The sequence below is a fragment of the Seriola dumerili genome, unplaced genomic scaffold, assembly GCF_002260705.1.
Source record: "Seriola dumerili isolate Sdu_G_001 unplaced genomic scaffold, Sdu_1.0 BDQW01000052.1, whole genome shotgun sequence".
Lineage (NCBI taxonomy): Eukaryota > Metazoa > Chordata > Actinopteri > Carangiformes > Carangidae > Seriola > Seriola dumerili.
The window spans coordinates 2,672,694-2,691,995 of NW_019174307.1; the positions used below are offsets into that span (position 1 = coordinate 2,672,694).

The 19,302-nt window shown below is 42.3% G+C and overlaps 1 protein-coding gene across 6 annotated transcripts in view; it reads right to left on the minus strand.

Annotated features, from left to right (window-relative positions):
- Positions 1–18,507, minus strand: part of LOC111218793 (poly(rC)-binding protein 3) — a 74,326-nt gene extending 55,819 nt beyond the window's left edge. For 5 of the 6 annotated variants that reach the window (XR_002664990.1, XM_022741270.1, XM_022741268.1 and 2 more), the window contains exon 1: positions 18,214–18,507. The gene's annotated coding sequence lies outside the window, so the exon portion shown is untranslated. Of the gene's footprint in view, positions 1–17,987; positions 18,060–18,213 lie in introns of all 6 variants that reach the window. The other variant, XM_022741266.1, reaches the window with a different exon arrangement.
- Between the last annotated feature and the right edge of the window lie 795 nt (positions 18,508–19,302).

Sequence of the window (19,302 nt, forward strand, 5' to 3'; positions counted from 1 at the left end):
GCTAAAAATCAAACCACCAGTACCACATGGTAGTAACGTGGGGGCCTGTAACAAACCCAGACTCAGAACTGGGATAAATATCTAAATGACCATTCACAGTAACATACAAACATAGCCTAGCCAATACCTATAGCAGGAGCCTAATAGAGCCCGCACCAAAGAGCTCACCCTGAATTAACTAAGCGTTAGCTTGTGCAGTTACAAGTTACTTTCATAACTCTAAATCTAATCTCTCTTGTCCAAATATGTAAACTAAGCAGCTAAACAGAACACAGTTACAGTCTGATCTTATACATTTTGTTATAATACTTATAATTCTTTTCTTTTGTTTCCATGCCTCCTACATGAATCATTAAATTACTAATTAATCGTTTTAAAATCAGCACACTAGAAACATTAAAGCCTGCCAGAGGCTGCGTTTTAAACCAGCTCATGGTTGACAGACATAGCAACAGTAACTAAGTGGGACAGGGCTTAGCAGAGAGAGTCAACTGAAACCACTAACATTTATAGGAACATCCCCATAGTCCACAGAAATGTATAGCGAGCTGAACTCGCCCAATTTTGTTTAAATAAAGAGGAATAAAATTCTTTTGAAACCTTAAAGCCAGTAAAGCTCTCAATGTTAAAAAAAAAAGCTCTGTGTTGCCAAGAGGAGAAGATGGAGAAGAGCCCTCTCAGAAAAGCTGCTTCTGAGGCTCAGCTCCTCAGAATCAGCTCAGCCTTCACACAGTCTGCACCGACCAAGTTACACAAGAGTGAACAAAAACACAGAGAAAGAAAAGCGGTAACCGCTAGACATCATTTACAAAAACTGAAGGTAAAGACGAGACAAAATGAGTCACCACAACACGGTCATTGAGACGGTCACTCACACATATCTGGCAGCTGAGCTACATCAGACTGCCAACAACCACGAGTTCATATGGCGTATAAATCTGTCAACAACTGTCCTCCAGAACACCGTGCTTTATTCAGTATGTTTTTCTACTACATCGCCTTGATGTTCACAACACATTTTTAATTTTGGTGAAATAACAAACAAACATAGATTCACATAGAAGTAGTAATTTATGTCACAGCCTGAAGGAAAAGCAACAGAGCAACACAGGAAGCTGTCATGAGCTCCTTCAAAAATGTTTTTATTTATGTTGTTATTTATAAAAATAAATATATAAATATATATGTACATACTTCTACCAATGATTACTTTTTAAACGGTAACCTCTGCACTGTGGATGCTGAACCCTGAGAGAGAAAGACTGTCTGCTGAACACAGACCGAGTCAATCTGCACAGAGGACAAAAGCACAGATAGATATCTGAGCAAACTGAGGCCTGTCAGGATGATTTTATGGGCTGTTATGTTGCCATGTCTGATGAATTTCATTTCACACTGGTCATTCAACTCAGTTCCAATTTTGTGACATCTGTGCGAGCGCTGAGGATTTTGAACTAATCATACATTTTTCAAAAACAATGAACATGATTTTGCTTGGGGTCTTCAGACCTACTGACACCTCTCTCATCACTTTTATCCAATCAGGTCAAAGACAATTCCTCAGTGGCCTACATAGAGCATTATGTGAAGGAAACACCTGTTTGTATGGTCTTAGATTACAGTCTACAACTGATAAGAAGGAAGTATATTTTCAGTCTCAGTGCTTGAAGAGCCCTGGGATTTATCTTTACACCTTAACCCTCCCTCCCCATCTCAGCTTCTGTGAATCCTGTTTTAAAAGTGACTACAGTATCTTCTGCTAACAGCCCAGTGTCACCCACAGCTTCTTGTTGTTTGCTGCACAGAGGAACTGAACGTTATCAGCCGCAACATGCAACTTGTTCAATAAATAAGTTTCACCTCTAATTTATTCCTGGATCAGCAGTCAATCCAGCCCTGCTAAATCAATTTTATGAGCATTTCTTAGATTTACGGTCACAAGTTTGTTTCGAACTGGCTTGATACTATATGTTCCCTGCGAGCCCGACGCTTTGTCTGTGGACAGACTTCTGACTGAAATTTGTTCTTTTATTCGTTTGGTTTCTATCATTTGGTGGGTTTATTCATTCAGCTTACCATCTGTTTCTATATGTTGATACAACAACAGAATTATTGTCGCTTTTCAACCAGTTAACTGTCCGTGTATACTTATATAGTGGCGTGCCGTCAGGGCAAGACAGAGCTTGACCAGTTAAAGCTACAAATAGAAATCGATCAGAACAATACCCAGGTGGAAGCGATATCTCTCCTTACATCTCAGAACAGCTTTCTGTCCCATAAAGGATCTGATGCCTGTGTGAGTTCATCTTGCAATTTACTGCCCACTTGTGGCAGCTGTGAAAGCTGGCTTGACTACCACCCAACTACCAGTTGTATCTGTTATATTTATTTATATACTGTTATATTTGTCGGCGTGACTGTGTCCTGTTGACAACATCCTGTTGGCTTAACAATCAGAGAGGGGAGCAGCTTTTTTTGGGGGCATTTTTGTGCATTGAGGATAATCCTGGGCTCTTTGACGGGTGATTAGCTGTAGCTAGCTATAGACAAGTGGACTCGTCAAGCTGTCCTTGACCCAGCGCCCACCGTTCTGAGATCAGTTATGATATTGCACACATTATTATATACACATGCAGATGTGTGTGGAAACTAAACTTCAGCAGCCTTTTCTTCCTAAGCGTTAATAGGCAGCAGTAGCAAGTAATCGGGCAAATGACACTGATTTATTATCTGGTATCATTATAAGTTGTCTTACTGATCAGCTCGGTCAACATGTGTGATGATGATGAGTTAGGGTGCATTGTGGAGCAGCTTTCAAAAAGTCCTTTAGCAAAGAAAGCTTTCACAGACATATCCGATTTACATACTTACAATTAACCATGTAACATCATAGCCAAGCCTTTTCTACTTTTTAGTTATCATATTAACATCTTTTCCTTCCTGTTAATCAGGGTGCAGGGTTTTCTGTGCAAGATCTGATAAGTTGGAGACAGCATATTGAGACAGGAAAATACAGGATTCTGCTTCGTCACTGGTGTGTCGTTCTCAGTTAATGGTAAATATTGTGAAGATTGCCATAGAAGAGATATTCTAGTTATGGTTCCTCTGTACTGCACATTTAATATGTTTACTGTCAGTTCAAAGGAATAATCCTAATACTTCTTCAGCCAAGAATGGCAAGCAAGACAGAGAAGAGAGAGTTTGAGCACAGGAAAGACAGGCAGCTCAAAACCATGAGACAGGACCGGTCAATTTAGAACAATTTAAGAGAGGTAGTAGCCTCTCTTAAATTGTCCTAAAATGAACTACTGTTGTGAAAAGGTATGTTATAGTCTGCTCCATTTTTCTCTTCAGTGCAGTAAAGAGCTGAATTGCACATTGAGGTGGTGGTGGGGGGGGTGCCTGTTCTACAGCTCTGCTTGTCTATCTGTAAAAGTATATATGATGTAAGGCTAAGGCTCAAGGGAGAGAGTTTTTCTTGTCTTCAGTGAACACAAAGGTTGAAACTAATGTCAATTTTATTTTATCAGTGTTTTTTCCACATCATCACTCTAATTATATTTTAGCTTATTACTGTGTGCTGTATGAGTAAAATGAATATAATTCCTGCGATAGTCCTGCACACATCTGTAGAGGGGAAGAAGCAAACATCCTTATTTCTCTACTGATGCTCTTATCTCAGTTATATTTCTGATTAAATGGAAGTGGATTTCTATAATGTGCCTTATTAAGCTGTTCAATGTGCCCCTATTCTCTATAAATACACAGTCAGCCAAAATATCTTTCATGCATCGTGAGACATGGGCCCTCATGTGCATGGAAATTGCACAGCTGTGTTTCCCCTTACTGCTACAATTTTTCTGCAGATGAAAAGTGCCAGCTTTAATAAATCTGATAAATTACCAGTTGCAAACTGTTGACCAGTCAATTTTTCTGACAGGGTGCATTACCTGACTTTCTCCTCTCTATAAAGATGTACTGCAATTGGATCCTGATTGCTCCCCAAGGTGGTGAGTTACAGATTTAATGATGTTTAACTAACTCAGCTTTCTTCTTTTTCTCAGTTGTTCACTTCAGTTTCTCACTCGCTCTCTCTCACTCTATCGCACACAACAGATGCACACAAAGGAGCCGTTATTTTAGCACAGTTACATTAATAGCTATGATTCCAGGTTCATATACTCACTTCACTGACAATTACAGCATGGCTAACATGTTATTATACTAGATACATTACGCTGCTCGTGTCTTGTGATCCCACAAAACAAATGCTTTATTGTAATCCCTCATCATAATATGTATACAATATCCAGTAAAAACCTTTTATCTCCAAACTGTAATTTTTTTAGAAACTACAAAAGCAGCCATCCGTCAAAAATGCATGTATTAGCCCAGATCCCAAGCTGCAGGGACCTCCTCAGTATAATGGATTTCAAAAATGTGACAATATCAGCCTAATTTTTACAGAAGCCCTAACAAAAAGTTTTTGTGTGCATGTATCGTGTATATTGAGCAGTGCTTGTTAGTGCTCCCTGGTGGACAAACTATGTGATAGGGAAAATTTGTCAACACTTTTTCTTAATTACTACAAATATATTTGGCACATACTGTATGTGCTGCACTTCCTTAAAGTACCAAGTAATTGTAATGTAAGCAAACAGTGTTTTTCACCAAAACACATTGTGAGTATCCTTGAATGTGATGAATGCATTTTCTCCTTACAAATTTGCAAAGACAATTTAAAAAAAAAAAAGATTATATCCTGCAATCTTTATACCTGTATTTGCAGGCTTGCAGTCTTCATCTTTACTGCCTTTGTTGGTGTACTGCTAGATTTCATGACGTGTTACTGGTATCTGACAGCAGAATAGTGAAACCACTGACATGAATGGAATATCAGTGCATTATATATATATATAATACTCTTATAGTTGTTATATATTTATCCGGACAATTTAGTGGTAGTGTAAACGGGAAGCAGATATTCTACTCTGCAGGTGGGTAGTTGCAGGAAATGCTGCAAATGAAGAAAAACAAAGACAGCTGTGGCATCAAAATGCAGAATTTAACAGCACAACAAAGACAGCTGCTACCAAAGACAACAGTCAGTAAAGCTTGTAATTCATTATCAATGTTGCTTTCAGGGAGCGAGTTGGGTGTCTACGTCATTGTTTCCAAAGGTCTCCATATCTTCCCTTCCCGACTAAAACTCAACCCCAGAGTTTTCAAACTAAAACAGGGTCAACGGTGTTTCCAAAACTCATTATAGGGTCTTGAAAAGTAGTGTGGATACCAGGCGTTAACATAGCAGAAGACTACAAATCTAAAATGTAGTGGACGTAGCTTATCGCTGGGAACACACTGCCTGTATTGCGTGAGTGGGGCGGCTGCGGAGAAACACGCTCTCTTCATTATTAATTAATTTCTGAATTTTAGACAGAAAATGTCTCTGTCACGTTTATCACTGTCTCCATATGCAGCTGCTACAATGGTTAAAAAATATATTTTTATTTTTTCATGTCTGTGGCACATTCAGATTCAGCCTAGACATAGGTAACTATAGTAGAATGTGTCAACTTTATGTAATATCGCTGCTGTGATGTCAACATGACTATCAACAGGTCTTTTCTCTGAGTATTTTTGCTGCGAGATGTGCACGTCACCTGTGAAAAATAGGCAAGACACTGAATCTCTAGATCACGCGACGCAGCCACATGAGACGCACGTGTCACGCAGGCAGTGTGTCCGCTCTAACATATTAACTTGTGCAGAAATGAAAACGAAGACATGCCACAGAGTGTTCCTGGCCAAAGAGTAGTAAAAAAAAAAAAAAATGTAACTGAAGGTTTTTTTATTCCCCCAAAAAATGCTTAGCACACAAAATGATCCATCAACCCCCTGTGGTGTTGTGACCCTGCAGCTGAGAACGCCGTTGCTAAATGTTAGATAGAATCTGATAAAGAGACTGTTTGATCTACCCACAGTAATGAGGTCAGTGGCTGAGAGGACCTTTTGACAGCAGTGGCACTGTGATGCACATGCAGATGAATGGAGCAACACATCAAAGGTAAAATTGTCTAAAATCCCTAAAACCTTCAAGCTGCATATTGCACCGATGAGCAGATATTAGAAGGATTAATGTGAAGATACAAATGCTGTCGTCACCCTGTTTATGGAGACCTCAGTGTGTGATTGTCCAGATGCTAACATGCATGTGAATGTCTTCAGAAACTCAGTGTGGACCAATTCGGCTGAAATAGAGCCGGATCGTGTGTGATATGTGGGTTTAATGCGTGTGCTCAAAATGGTTGTGTCTGTATCTTATACATATCTGTCAAGGGAAGCCTAATATCCTGTGTCGTTAAGCAGCATTTGACATCTTCACACCTTCAGCACAGAGCCTTTCCTCGACGTGGAGACAACACCAGAACTCTTTGATGTTCCAGTCTTTAACCACTTAATCCCAAAGAGGAGGGGAAAATTAAGACCCTCCTACATCTGAATGTCGTTTTTGTAGTTTTCCACATTGTGCACACAAACACACAACGTGCACACACACACACGCACACACTGTATATTCTTGACATGTATAGAGACATGTATAGTACTTTGCTAGCTTGACATCCATGCATATTTACCCCATAATTCAAAGGGTTTCCCTAAGAGATCATCTTAACACTTACAAATAATCACACTGAAATTCCCACAACAACTGAAGTACACAAGGTTTGCATGTGACGAGAGGGAATATGATCGTGTGTGGTGAGATGATTGCGGGGCGGGGGGTAATCATGATGTCATACGGCTCCCTCTTGCAGAAATGAGGAAAGCGAATTAGCCAGTGGATCAAGTTCCATCAAATCTGGGTGTGCGTGGAGATCACACCATGCTGGTTAAATAATCTGCCTCCACTTCTGATTCGCCTGCAGGGAAACAGATTGTGGCTCAGCTCACAAAGAGCAGCGCAGAATGGCAAAAAAAAAAAAAGGAGATAAAAAAGAGGATGTTCTCACAGTTATTGTGCTCCACTTGGTGTCACAGTGTCATTGAAGACGATGGAGAAGAGTTGTGTTTCTACTAATTAGAAGTGAATCTTTTTACACCTGAGTCAGGCTCTTAACAAGAAGACAACACTTGGTTTTAGCTGTTATTTCTGTCATTGTTTAGCACTGATCTGAAACAGATAGTGCGTGTCTCAAAATGTCGTGGCTCCCCTGTCATCAGGTGACAACGCATTACGAGAGGAGATAAGGGGACAAGGTCATGTTGTGCAAACAAGAAAGCAAAATAAAGGTACGGGGCAAAAAATGAGAGGGGAAAGCCACTGTTGCACACCAGGTCTGCTACATTATCTGAGTAGTTGCACTGACACAGTTTCAGTATTCCATTAAATGAATAATGGAGGAAGAAGGGATGGTTTAAGAGCATTTCCTCTTTCCTAATGTGGAAAGAAACAGGAAGACAGGGAGAAAGGAGGGCACAACAAGGCGTGTTTGTGAGGTGACATTGTTTTTGGCAGTTAGTTTTACAGGAGTCCTTGTACACTTTGGATGCACCAAAATAATACTCATCATCCAAATGTTACTCCTAATAGCACATGATGGAAGTCTCTGAAATTGTTAGTGATTAATAAATTAGGTTCTCCATATGGGGAGGTGGAAATCGCAGCCTGAGCTAATGGGATTGTAAGCTCCCCATTTTTTTTTTTTTTTCTCAGACCTGCCCCATTTCATCACGACTGCCCTCCCCATCAAACCCACTACCTAAGACGCTGAGTACACGCCAGCAGCAGCAGCAGCAGCAGCAGCAGCAGCAACCCAGGGAAGTGTTTTCTCAAGCTCCTGAAGCGCTCACCTCATTTTCTACATCTGCTTAAGCTCACTCGGCTGCGTTCTCGCTGACTTAGCAGCCTCTTCTGCGGATGCTTCAGGAGCAGCACAATATATATATATATGTATATATAAAATAAAAATAATTTGAAAAAAAACTAAAGCCAGTGTTGAGGAAAAGTGTGTCAGGGAAACAGAAAGCACTGCTTTACCTTTCTTCCTAACCTAAAAGAGAGAGATAATACAAAGGGGAAGGACAGAGCACGGAGAAATATGAAACCACATGCTTAGAAATTCACAGGTTTAATAGACGCTAGCCATGTAGGAAAGTCCAAGTCTGATAACAACAGGAAATAAAAATAAAAAAATCTATATCTTAATTCAGTAATGTGCTGAGTTCCTGCCATAGATGTCCTGTCCTGCTGCAGTTGGCTCAGTACGTTTTCTGCTAAGTTTAGCTTTTGTCTGATCGCCCATAATGAGATTTGCTGAGATGTTGAGATTTTTCATGTCTTATCTTATTGACTGTTGAATATTTTATTGCCTGTAAAACTATGTAAATATAATTTCACAGATTGTGTCTTCTTTGTGAGAGTAATAGAGTGTTTGCAGGCCATACACACACTTCCAGGGGTAGAGAGTCCAAACTGTAACTAGACCTTTTTAATTATATTTGCTCAATATCGAGTTAAAGCAACAATTAATCGATCAATAGGTTTTGCATGTGTAGCTAAAGTGTGATATTTCTTTCTCCTCTGTGCCACAGAGCTCTGCTGTTGTCCAAACACATCACTGCAGTGGGTGACATGTTCCTTTATGGCGATTAAACACCATACAGGATTATTTTGAGACAGTCCCACGTTCACTCTCCTGGGGACCTAAGTGCTCATTAGCGCACCAAGTCTGTGGCTGAATATAGTTCCCCACAAACACCGTGTTCTTACTCCAGAGACCGCAGTGCCCAGTTGTTATCAGCATTTTTTTTATTTTTATTTTTTAACTGAACCATATATTGATGACCTGCACTCTTCCACCGTACACGTTCACACTATCAGCTGAATCACTATAAGCGTCCGCTGTGTCTGTGTTCCTCCCTCAGCCTCCAGCTGGGGCCAATCTGTTGGTCAGGTGCAGCTCGGCGGTAGCATCCGAGGCCCGGCCGGCAAGCTGAGAGGACTTCCACACACAGCCCAGATACAAAGAGGGACGGCCTTCACTGCAGCGCAACCCACAATAAACAACAGATACTAAATATTCCCCGTGTTCGTCGTTACCAAAACCAAAACGTCCGGAAACACAAACTTCTGAATAAACAGTGAGAATGAGATTTCAGAGAGAGTGATGTGGACGCCGTAATGCCACCACAGTGAATAGGGTGGTTGTATGTGTAGAAGTATACTGAGCGGTCACTAGCCATGTCAAGAAATGTGGTATAATTTGCTGTGATGGTGAAATGGTAGTGTTTAGAGATGTGTTGACTCCGCTGGGACGACACAAATGTAAACACTAATGCCTTAAACCTCAGCGGAGGGACTTTCCCCGTGGACCACAGTGAAGGACAATACCCCGGCTACAGCTACCCAGCTCCATACTAAAAGTTGCAAGCGAGGACCCTATGCTGGGTGGATTATGTCTAAATAAAGCCTCGGCAGTGTATGAATCACTGTGTCACTGATCCCCTCTGCTTCCCAGACAACAGGTTTGCCTTCTGCAAGCTGTCACTGGCTTTCCACTCTTTCAAACCAAGAATAAAAGAGTGGGAGAAATCGAGACTGTGTGAGGGAGAGAGGGGAGTTGACGTTCATCATTCGAGTGCCGTGGCTTAGCCTAAGAGGCTTGAATAATCAGTATGTTAAGCTGTCGGGGTGTGCGCTCGCACCTACCACGCGCTTACAAACTCCTGGGTGCTTTTTAATCAAGCAAAACCGCTGAGAGGCAGTGGTGAGTGCCAAGAGCCCAGGCTAAGAGATGAGCTTTGGAATATCTGTTACACTTTCTCCTGACATCACCTGACGTGCATTTTCACTGTAAGCTGCAGACACGTCTGTTTTTTTTCTTTTTTTTTTTCTTTAAAGGGGACACAATGAATTTACCTCACATCTTTATTTCATGTGAATCATCATGTTCAGTGGAACTACGTCAAAGTACAACAATTCTCTGCACATTCCACAAATACTTTCCGCATCGCGGTGAACGAATGTGTAATCTACATTGTTTTATAAAAAAAAACGCAGCCAAGTGTTCTCAGTCATGACCCAGTGCACAATATGAGACCCTGCTGTCTGCAGCCGGTCCAGCACTGCTGAACTGTCAGCCTGATTTAGATTATCAACGTGTCACGATCCGTCTCTGGGCTCTCTGGTGCCCTCATCCGGATCTGTCACCCCCTCCTGCCTTGCCCCCCCCCCCCCCCCCCCCCCCCCCCCCCCCCCCAGTACAGTCTCCTTTCATACTCCAGCCGCCCACCAGTCTTCCTGTCTCCATATCCACTGGTTCACCTGTTTTCCATTTTCCAGTCATTGGCCTCTTTTCCACAATCAGTTGCCACATTGTTTCCCGTCGCGTTGCTACCTATGTGTAAGTCGGTACTTGCCTACATGCCTGCCCCTCCGTCTGTCTGTCTGTCTGTTAGCCTGATCCTCTCCTGTTTATCTATTTAAGGTCCTTCACTGCACCAGTCTGCCTGTGTGTCTGCGCTTGTGTCGTCCTGTCGGCCTGTGCTCCGACCACACGGTAATTACTAAAATCAGAGACGTCAGACGCTAACTGGAACCTCTTTGTTTACTCAGGGTCAGAATACTCCCATTCATCATTCAGTTCAGACTATAAAGACCATCTCAGAAGAACAACGGCAGTTTATGGAGAAGTGATAAGAGCTGTAATTACATGTATACATAATGACATGGATGCTATAGAGCAGCAGGACGGATTTGTAGGTCAAACTATCACAGATGAAATATTTTGCCTGCGGGGTGGTGCAAACAAAACTTTCCAGACAGGACTGAAGCTCTGCAGGGATGGGTGGGAGTGGTTGGAAAATCTGAGTCAGTGGGTGGGTGCAGGATTAAAAAAAAAAACGAAAACAGTCCCACACAGCCCTCTAAATAATTAATTTAATTACACAGACAAGGTATGCATTATGCTTCTCTATCTTACTCTGGGTTTCAGTATGTGACTGCATCTAAAGTCTAAACTTACACCTGTTTATTACATTAAAAGATTTAAAGTTAAAGATCTTCAGGTAGTTGAAATGAAAAAAAAAAAAAAAAAAAACCCATTAAAAACAATCTTTGCTGAAAAATAAAACCAATGACAGAATCGCTCATGACATGGGTTAAAAACTGAACCCATTCTTTTTTTGGGGGGGGCTTTTTGTGCCTTTAATGGACAGGACAGTAGAGAGACAGGAAATGGGGAGGCAAAGAGTGACAGAGGGAATGACACGCAGGAAGGGGCCGTCCGAAGCGGGAGTCGTACCGGGGGCCAGCTGCAGCGAGGACTGTGGCCTCTGTATATGGGGCGCCTGCGCAACCCACTGCGCTACGCGACGCCCAAACTGAACCCATTCTGTCAGAGGTCAAGGCTGATGGCCGGTATCTGCTCGAGCACCTTTCTATCCGCTGTGCTTATCAAATGTCAAACTGCTGCCTGTGGTTTGGTGACGCATCTCAATCTTCTCTTTAATTTCAGTCTGTTTCCATGAGCACAAGGATTTTCAAGCATCGTGCTACTTTCAGCAAATTACTGGGGGAAACTGTCACAGCTTTGCTTTTAATTTCACCAAGAAAAGATGAACTCTGCACAAACTGGCCTGACCTCTCCAGTATGGAAACAGACATACAGTGCTGTAAATGAAACATGAACACTGAACACTGTCTTTAAAACCTAAAAATCAGCTGTAGAACAACATGGAAGTAGAGCTCATCATTCTGCAGACCTGTAGCTGAACCTTTCACCTCTGATTCAGCTCTATTGTATCTTCAACCAAAACACAGTCACAATCAGAAAACGGACCTAATATAGAAATGCTTGTCAGAGCCGAGCCAGAGTCATAAATGAGCGCATTCGAGCTCTAATCTAATAAAAAAAATAACAACATGAGGCTAATTCTGCCACAGCACTCCTCCATGGGTATGTGCACAGTCCTTTAATCACCACAGCTCTCTTAACTCGAAGCCAACAATAATATTTCCTTGTCACTTCACCTCTTGAGCTGGTTCCCCAAACCCCCATGTATTAGCGAGTATAAAAATAGCACCAGCACAGGGGGCAGGGAGGCTGCCTATTTATGACCATACTTGACCACCCGGGGTGATGTTAGGAAAGCAGCATGGAAGGCTAAAGCTCCGCTCCTGCTCCACCTTTCCCTTCTTAACGCTCAGCCTCTTCCATTTTCCCCTCCTCCCAAGTCTTCATCCTCCCTGATTGATCTTGCAACCCTTCACTAGCTTAAATTACATCAGCCAGTGGCTTTGCGCAGCGACAAAAAGGCCCTCAGTTTTCACAGATCATAATTCTCCCCAAGAGCTTCAAGTTTTAAAAGGTGCCATGTTCAATTTCAGCCTCTGGCAATGCGTCACACCCCCAACCCTCGCATTCTGATATGAATTATGTTGCGGCATGGATTGTGTTTTACGTTTACAGCCCAGCTCAGTGACAGAAAGCTGCTTACCAATCAAGTGAGTATGAAACAGGGAGCAAGAGGTAGGAAACAGACATTGGCTGCGGGAATACCCAATGGATTGTTTGCACAGTTTGCTGTCAGTGCCTGATCAACTACCGTGAGTCTGATTCCCCGGATCTAACCGTACATGCACACACTGGCTGCTAAAACAAACTGAGCGTCAGCAGTCGTTGACAGGAACTAGAATATTTGAAATAGGTTTATGTGGTTGTGGGTGTGGTAGTTTACATTGTGTAAACATGGAACTGTGTTCTTGGACACGCTCGGTGACGTCTGCCCAGCGTGGAGCCGCTACTGTCCAGAAGTCAAAAACACGGTTCAGAATGAACTTCACTTGATCATTACAATAAAGGAAAACAGTACGTCACCTGATACAATCATTTTCATTGTGTTCGGACACTGATGGATTTCATTAAACTGCTGTATCAGGCTGTTGCTACACAGACAATACTTACAGGATGAATTAATTGTTGGTTTCATGGTTGGTTTGGATTCATCTATATCATGACCCAGCTATTTGGCTGTTTTTAAACCTAACTTAATGAAACAGTGACAGCCCTGCTAGAAAGTAACATAAAAAAATAAAAAGAAAAGAAAAACATCTACATATAGGTCATTACAACATTGTGTCATGCCTAGGAATGGCAGAAAAATGTGTGGTTTTGGTACGCCCTCACAGTTGTCTGCCTCCTCCACTCAGATTAGTTTCAGGTTACATCCCTGTTTATCCACAGTCATATAAAATATTAACCATTTGTGTGAAATTTTGTCAGAATTGCTGTTAAGTCTCGAGTTATGGCTAACATGTGTTTTGTGCGGTCACACTGACCTTGACCTTTGATTACTAAAGCATAATCTGTTCCTTCCTTGAGTCCAAGTGAATGTTTGTGCCAAATCTGAAGGGATTCCCTTGAGGAGTTCTCGAGATGTTACGTTCACGAGGCCAAAACCATGTTTTGTTTGTTCACCATGATCTCAACCTTTGACCTTTGACCACCAAAATCTAATCAGTTCATCCTTGAGTCCTTGTGAATGTTTTTTTTTTTTTGAAGAAATTCCCTCAAGACATTACTGAGATATCGCATTCACAAGAATGGGAACGGACGGACGGACGGACAACCTTAAAACATAACGCCCCCGGCCCTGGCCCCTGACCTCAGATCAGAACTCCACCAAAGGGGATAAGATAACACTGATTATGTTGAGAGAGAGAGAGGAGAGTTTTATGGCAGTGTTAATGTCAGGCTCATCTGTACTAACATGCAGGCCCCCGTAGAGGCTCGTCCATAGGTCTGCATGTTCGCCCCCCCTCATGTCCGGCTTGCCTAGAGGCATGCCAGCATGTGCTCACGCAAAGAAAAGGTAGGAATGAATAGGGAAAGTCCAGTAGTTAGAGCAGTGTGTAGGCTACCAACAACAGGTGCACATCTGGCTCCCTGTGACTCAGACGGACCCAGCTGTGTGAAATACGCTGCTGTTCAGTTTGGCAAAGAGAAACACCGGGGTGAAGCAACAAATGCAAATTAGTGTAGATATCACTGCAACAATCACCAGCTCTTGTAATGAGACAAACAGAGTGGAGTAGGGCTGTACCTGCAGCTTCATCATGGTCAAGCAGGGGGTTGGCTCTTTGACCTTAAAAACCCAGGGATCCATGGGGTCATCCAGCCATGAGCCCAGATGATGAACCCCTTTCACTAAACGGTCCGTATATGCTGTGTCTTCATTTCAGGTGGTTCATATAATTAATCAGGACAACCTTAATTAATTAATCACATTTCACACCAGAAAAGAACATCGTGCCAGGTCTGCATCATTCTGAACTATGATGGAGGCAACGTTTCTACAACGCTAAGAGGGTGGAGAAAAAGGAAGTTTCCATTTACAAGCCGAGGGCAAACTGTGTGAATTTATGAGAGAAGTGAGGAGGAGTAAAAGTGCATGTAGAGACAAGGGGCAGCCCTCTACAGGACATATAGTGTTATTTGTTTAAAAGTCTAACAACGTAAATTAAAAACAAACTATGATTAAATGAAAGAAAAATTAAAAAAAACTTTAATATCCAAAAAAGTCCAGCACCCGAGAGCAAATAATAATCAATACATTTAAATAAAAGATCCTAATAAGATATTTTATTAATTCAATCTCAAGTCTAAAAGGGCAAATTGATCAGTAAATTCCCTTAAAGTCATTAAAAACACAATAGTTGAAATAGGTTTTTGTTTTGAGTCTAATTTCCAAAAGTTTTTGAAAATATAGTTTCAATAATAAAAAAACTGATATATTCACAGATTTTTAAAATCAGAAATAACCAAAATATATAACTTGCCATCACTGGTGCTCCTTGTTTACCAAAATACAGTGTTTTTAAAGGTTATTTTTGACCACGTAGGCCGTGTTCAATATTTCATTTCTACTCATTTTGCAGTATCTGGATAAAAACCTGTAATATGTTCAAGATTATGATAATATGTTTAGATTGAAAGCATGTGACAAAGATGTACTCTAAAAGTACTACAAATTACAATTACAAATTAAATACCAAATAGTGATTCACAGACAGCATGAAAGTTCAATCATTTACTTATAATTATGAAGTTATTCGATGTAATTCCTCTTTAGTCTCCAGTGTACAGTTAGTTTCCATCATGTTAAGTCTACAGTCAGCACCAGACGGACCGAACACAGTCATTCCTCCACAGCCCCTTTTGTCTGCGTCCATTTGCCCTCGGTCTCTGTGTGACCGCTACCAAGACGGCAGCCATGTGTCAGTGGCCTTTTTCACACTGAGCCAGTCCCTACCCAGGACTGAGCCAGGCCAGCAGGAGATCCGGAACGGCTCGATTGAGCCAAGGCACAAAGGGCCAGCTGCTTGCGGAGCACTGGCTTTACATAGAAGGAAGTGGGGCTTACTGAATATACTGAATACATGCGACCCCTCTTTTTATAGTGCACTTCTTCCAAATGAAAGATTAGTGGTGGAAACAGGCACGGACTGAGAACTACATTTTGAGGAACATGTTTGCAAGGAATATATGTATTTATATATATAATTACTCAGGATATACTGGAATAATTATGAGCAAGTATCCCATGATCAACCAGTGAGTCGTACGCCATCATCCTCAGCTTTAATCCGTCTTCTCTCAGTGACAGTATTAAAAAAAAAAAACAAAAGCCCGTCTACTCACGTTTCACTCGCTGCCACTTCAACTCTTCATTTGTGTGTTTTGCTCTAATCAATTGCCATACCTTCACAACACCTAGTGTCCTGAACGGACGTCTGTGGCATTATGTGACGTGAAGGTGTAAAAACGGGTCTGACGTGGCGAGCCACACTCATTGTCTGCATTAACTGCGCGCAGCTCAACTTAAGCTTGAAGCAGTGGCTTTTGAAGGCATGCAAGTGCACAAACACATCGGCGAGGCTCATAAATATCTCATTCTACAAGGGATTTCACGTATGCATTCTTATGAGAGCTTACACTGAAAAAGTTGACGTGCAGTAAGTGCATTAAATATAGCTGCATAAGAGCTGCTGGGCTGAAGTGGCGAGGAAAAAAAGACTTATGTGGAGGAAAGCAAGGCCATTTTATTTTCCTTCTTGGCTCTACAGTGAATTTTCTACATTATTAATCCTCAAATTAACCTGGTTTGTGTTACTTGTGGCAATTTAAAGAAAGTAGTCCGTTTCAGAAGATGGAAAGGTTTGTGACCTGACGCAGTGGAGATCCCATGAATTAATTTTTAAGTGTTAGTGTGAAAGAGCCGCTCTCAGACTAAGAAATAATTTATCTTTGATACTGTAGCCTACGCCATCCATTCATTCATGAAAACGCAACATAATTCACAATATGCAACTGAATATTTTCATGTATTTTCCGAATGAGCAGTATCATTTCATTCATTCTGGTCTTTTCTATAGTTTAAAGGCCTTGGATCAACACGTTTCTGTGTTAAAACAAATAAAAACTAGAGCAGTTGTGACTTTGCTTCAGCATTTGGCCCAAAACCAGATGAGAATCTGAGGGATAGCGCAGACAAACAGCTCCCTGTTTCATCAAGGAGTAAAAGACACCCAATTTACACTTCCTAATAAACTAACAGCCCAACAGCTGATTGAGTGAATCTGTGAAGCCAGTCAACAACATCATAAATATCCTCTTCATGGACATATTTATGGTCAAAAACATCATAAATATGCAAAAATGCTCACAGTCAGATTTTCAGAGTCAGGGAGTGCAGATCACACACAACCTATCACAATAAAAGCCTTTCAGTGAAAGCTGCTCTCCCCTGAGGCGCCCCTGTTGGGAAGACCCCTATTTCCCAAAAGGCTTTGTCACAGATGCTCCTTTTGTCTAAATTAGAAAATGATTATCACAGACAGAAAGGTCAAACTGTCTGCTGGAGAAAGAAGTTGAAAGTCACATAAATACTGCAGCTAATATTTCGACAGAATATAAACTTGTAAATGAAGGAGATCTGACCTGTGACGTGGTGCTTTCAAATCTGATGATCAAACTACAGTAAGAGTCACACTCACAGCTTTCCAGGTAATCTGACAGACTTTACAATTAGAAATAGAATGATCAAATAATAATCTGGGGTAAAGGACTCAGACTTTGATTTATCTTTGCTTTTCAGTTATATTTAAACACCCACCTCTTCAGAAAACCCCTCCAAAGAAACAAAGCACCGCATCAGGTGAAGCATTTCCTCAGCTGTTGACATTGTTGTAAGATCCAATCTTCAAGATATGATGGAGTGGCTTAAAAAAAACCCAGAGCTGGAAGTATTGATGTCTAAAGCACTTTAGCAGTATCTCTGTCTCCCTCCCGCGCACGCGCACACACACACACACACACACACACACACACACACACACACACACACACACACACAAAATCCACTTCCCCTTCCTGGTAAAGTACAGGATGTGCGGATGGAGAACTAAGCAGTTTTTTTCTCCACTACTGTTGCCAGGAATGCTTTATGGGCCATGTTAATATTGGAGTTCGCCTGCTGGAAAGATTGCTCGATTCAATCAAGCAAGTCACTGCCTTGTAAAGTCATTACACTTTGTGCAATGTCATGCGTTCTGGAGCCAGTGGACAGTGCTGCGTTCTGTCCCGGCATTAGGGAAGTGGCCTAGCGGAAGCACGTGTGCCGGGCACGTCAGCACCTATAAATAGCCATCACCTAACTAACATAAACACTTTTCAAAAATCAATTAGAGATGCTTTTTTCCAGAACCAAAACACAGCATGTTGTCCTTGTCAACTCGTGCTCGCGGCAGACTTAAAAATAAAAGACTTGATTTACTTTCCGGCTGAATTTGCACGCGCTGGAAGCTGGAGGGTATGAGATTGCAAAAGACACGAGGAGAGAAGATGGGGAGATTACACGGTAGGCAGGGAGGAGGAAGTTGATATCAGGGTAGAATATCAGGAGGAGGAAGAAAAATACCTCACCTGACCTCACTGATATCATCTCCTGCAACTGTGTCACTTTTCAGACAGGGGCAGAAGTGCTGCAGGGAAAAACTTGAAATATGCATACAGGAAAAGCGGAGAGGCCAAGTGAGAGGAAAGAAAACACAAACAGGAGCAGCAGTTTGAAGTGAGTGGAGAAGGAGGAGAGGAGAGGAGAGGGCAGGAACTACTTTTAAAGCATGTGCTGAAATAAGCAGAGTCTTACCTGCTCAGAGGTTGCGGTCGGTGGGATGGAGAAGTGAGGAGAGTCAAAGGGTCCCGGGGTGGTCTGGGTGGTAGGGGGGTCTCGGTCCGGCTCGAAGCAGGGCTGGAGGGTGGTCCAGGAGAGGGGAGGAAGGATGGAGTGACAGGGAGCAGGGAGACGGGGAGGCTAAAGGGGGGAGAAGAAACGCTGCTTGCCTCTCCCTCCCTTTCTCTCTCTCCCTTTATCTCTTTTCTCCCTCCAACATACACACACTCTGACACACGCGCTCGGAGGCAGACACCAAAACCCAGAGTCACTCAGATAATAGGCAGAGAAAGAGTCTTTACATTTACACACTCTGCCACAGGGAGAGGATGGGGGTGAGCTCTCCTCCCACTCTCCTCCAGGCAGCCAATGGGAGGCTGCAGAGGGGCGTCCAGGCAGCCAATGAGAGAGGAGACAGCCGGTGCCTTGCCCTAGCCAATAAGTGCAATAGCTCATATCCAGTTGGAATAATTACAGTATGGAAGGAGTCATGAAAAGCTTCCCTTTTGAAGGACAGAGCGAGCGCTGCTCTCCAGCCAGTGAGTGTGATTTAGAGCTGCCACAGACATTAGAGTGATTAGATTCTGGGCCACTTAACCCAGCACAATATAACTGCATGCTTCTCTGCAGACCTGGCAGGAGCTCGGCAGCCGGACAGAAAAAAAAAAGGAGCCTTCAGTGAAGCTAGAGATTGAGAATTAGTCAGAACACAAAGGCAGGGACACATGATGACTCATGCAGGCATGTGTTCACATTCATGGGGTCTCACACAAACACCCACCATAATCAATTCCCCTGCGCCACGCACAGCAAATTTACACTCAGCACTCTCCTACAGCGCTCATCAACAACTCTGAGTGGATAATAAGAGCAAAGTGTGACATTTCACCAGACGCTGTTGCCTGCACGTTCGCTAAGGAGCTCACTTCACTTTCTACAAGTCTTATTTTAAACCCCCGACCCCTCCCTCCCACCCTCCCACCCCCAAATCGATGGCTCCGGCAAGCACCCAGCTTAATAAATGATCAATGGTGAACTGTCAGGTTCAGGAATGAAAAGCACATC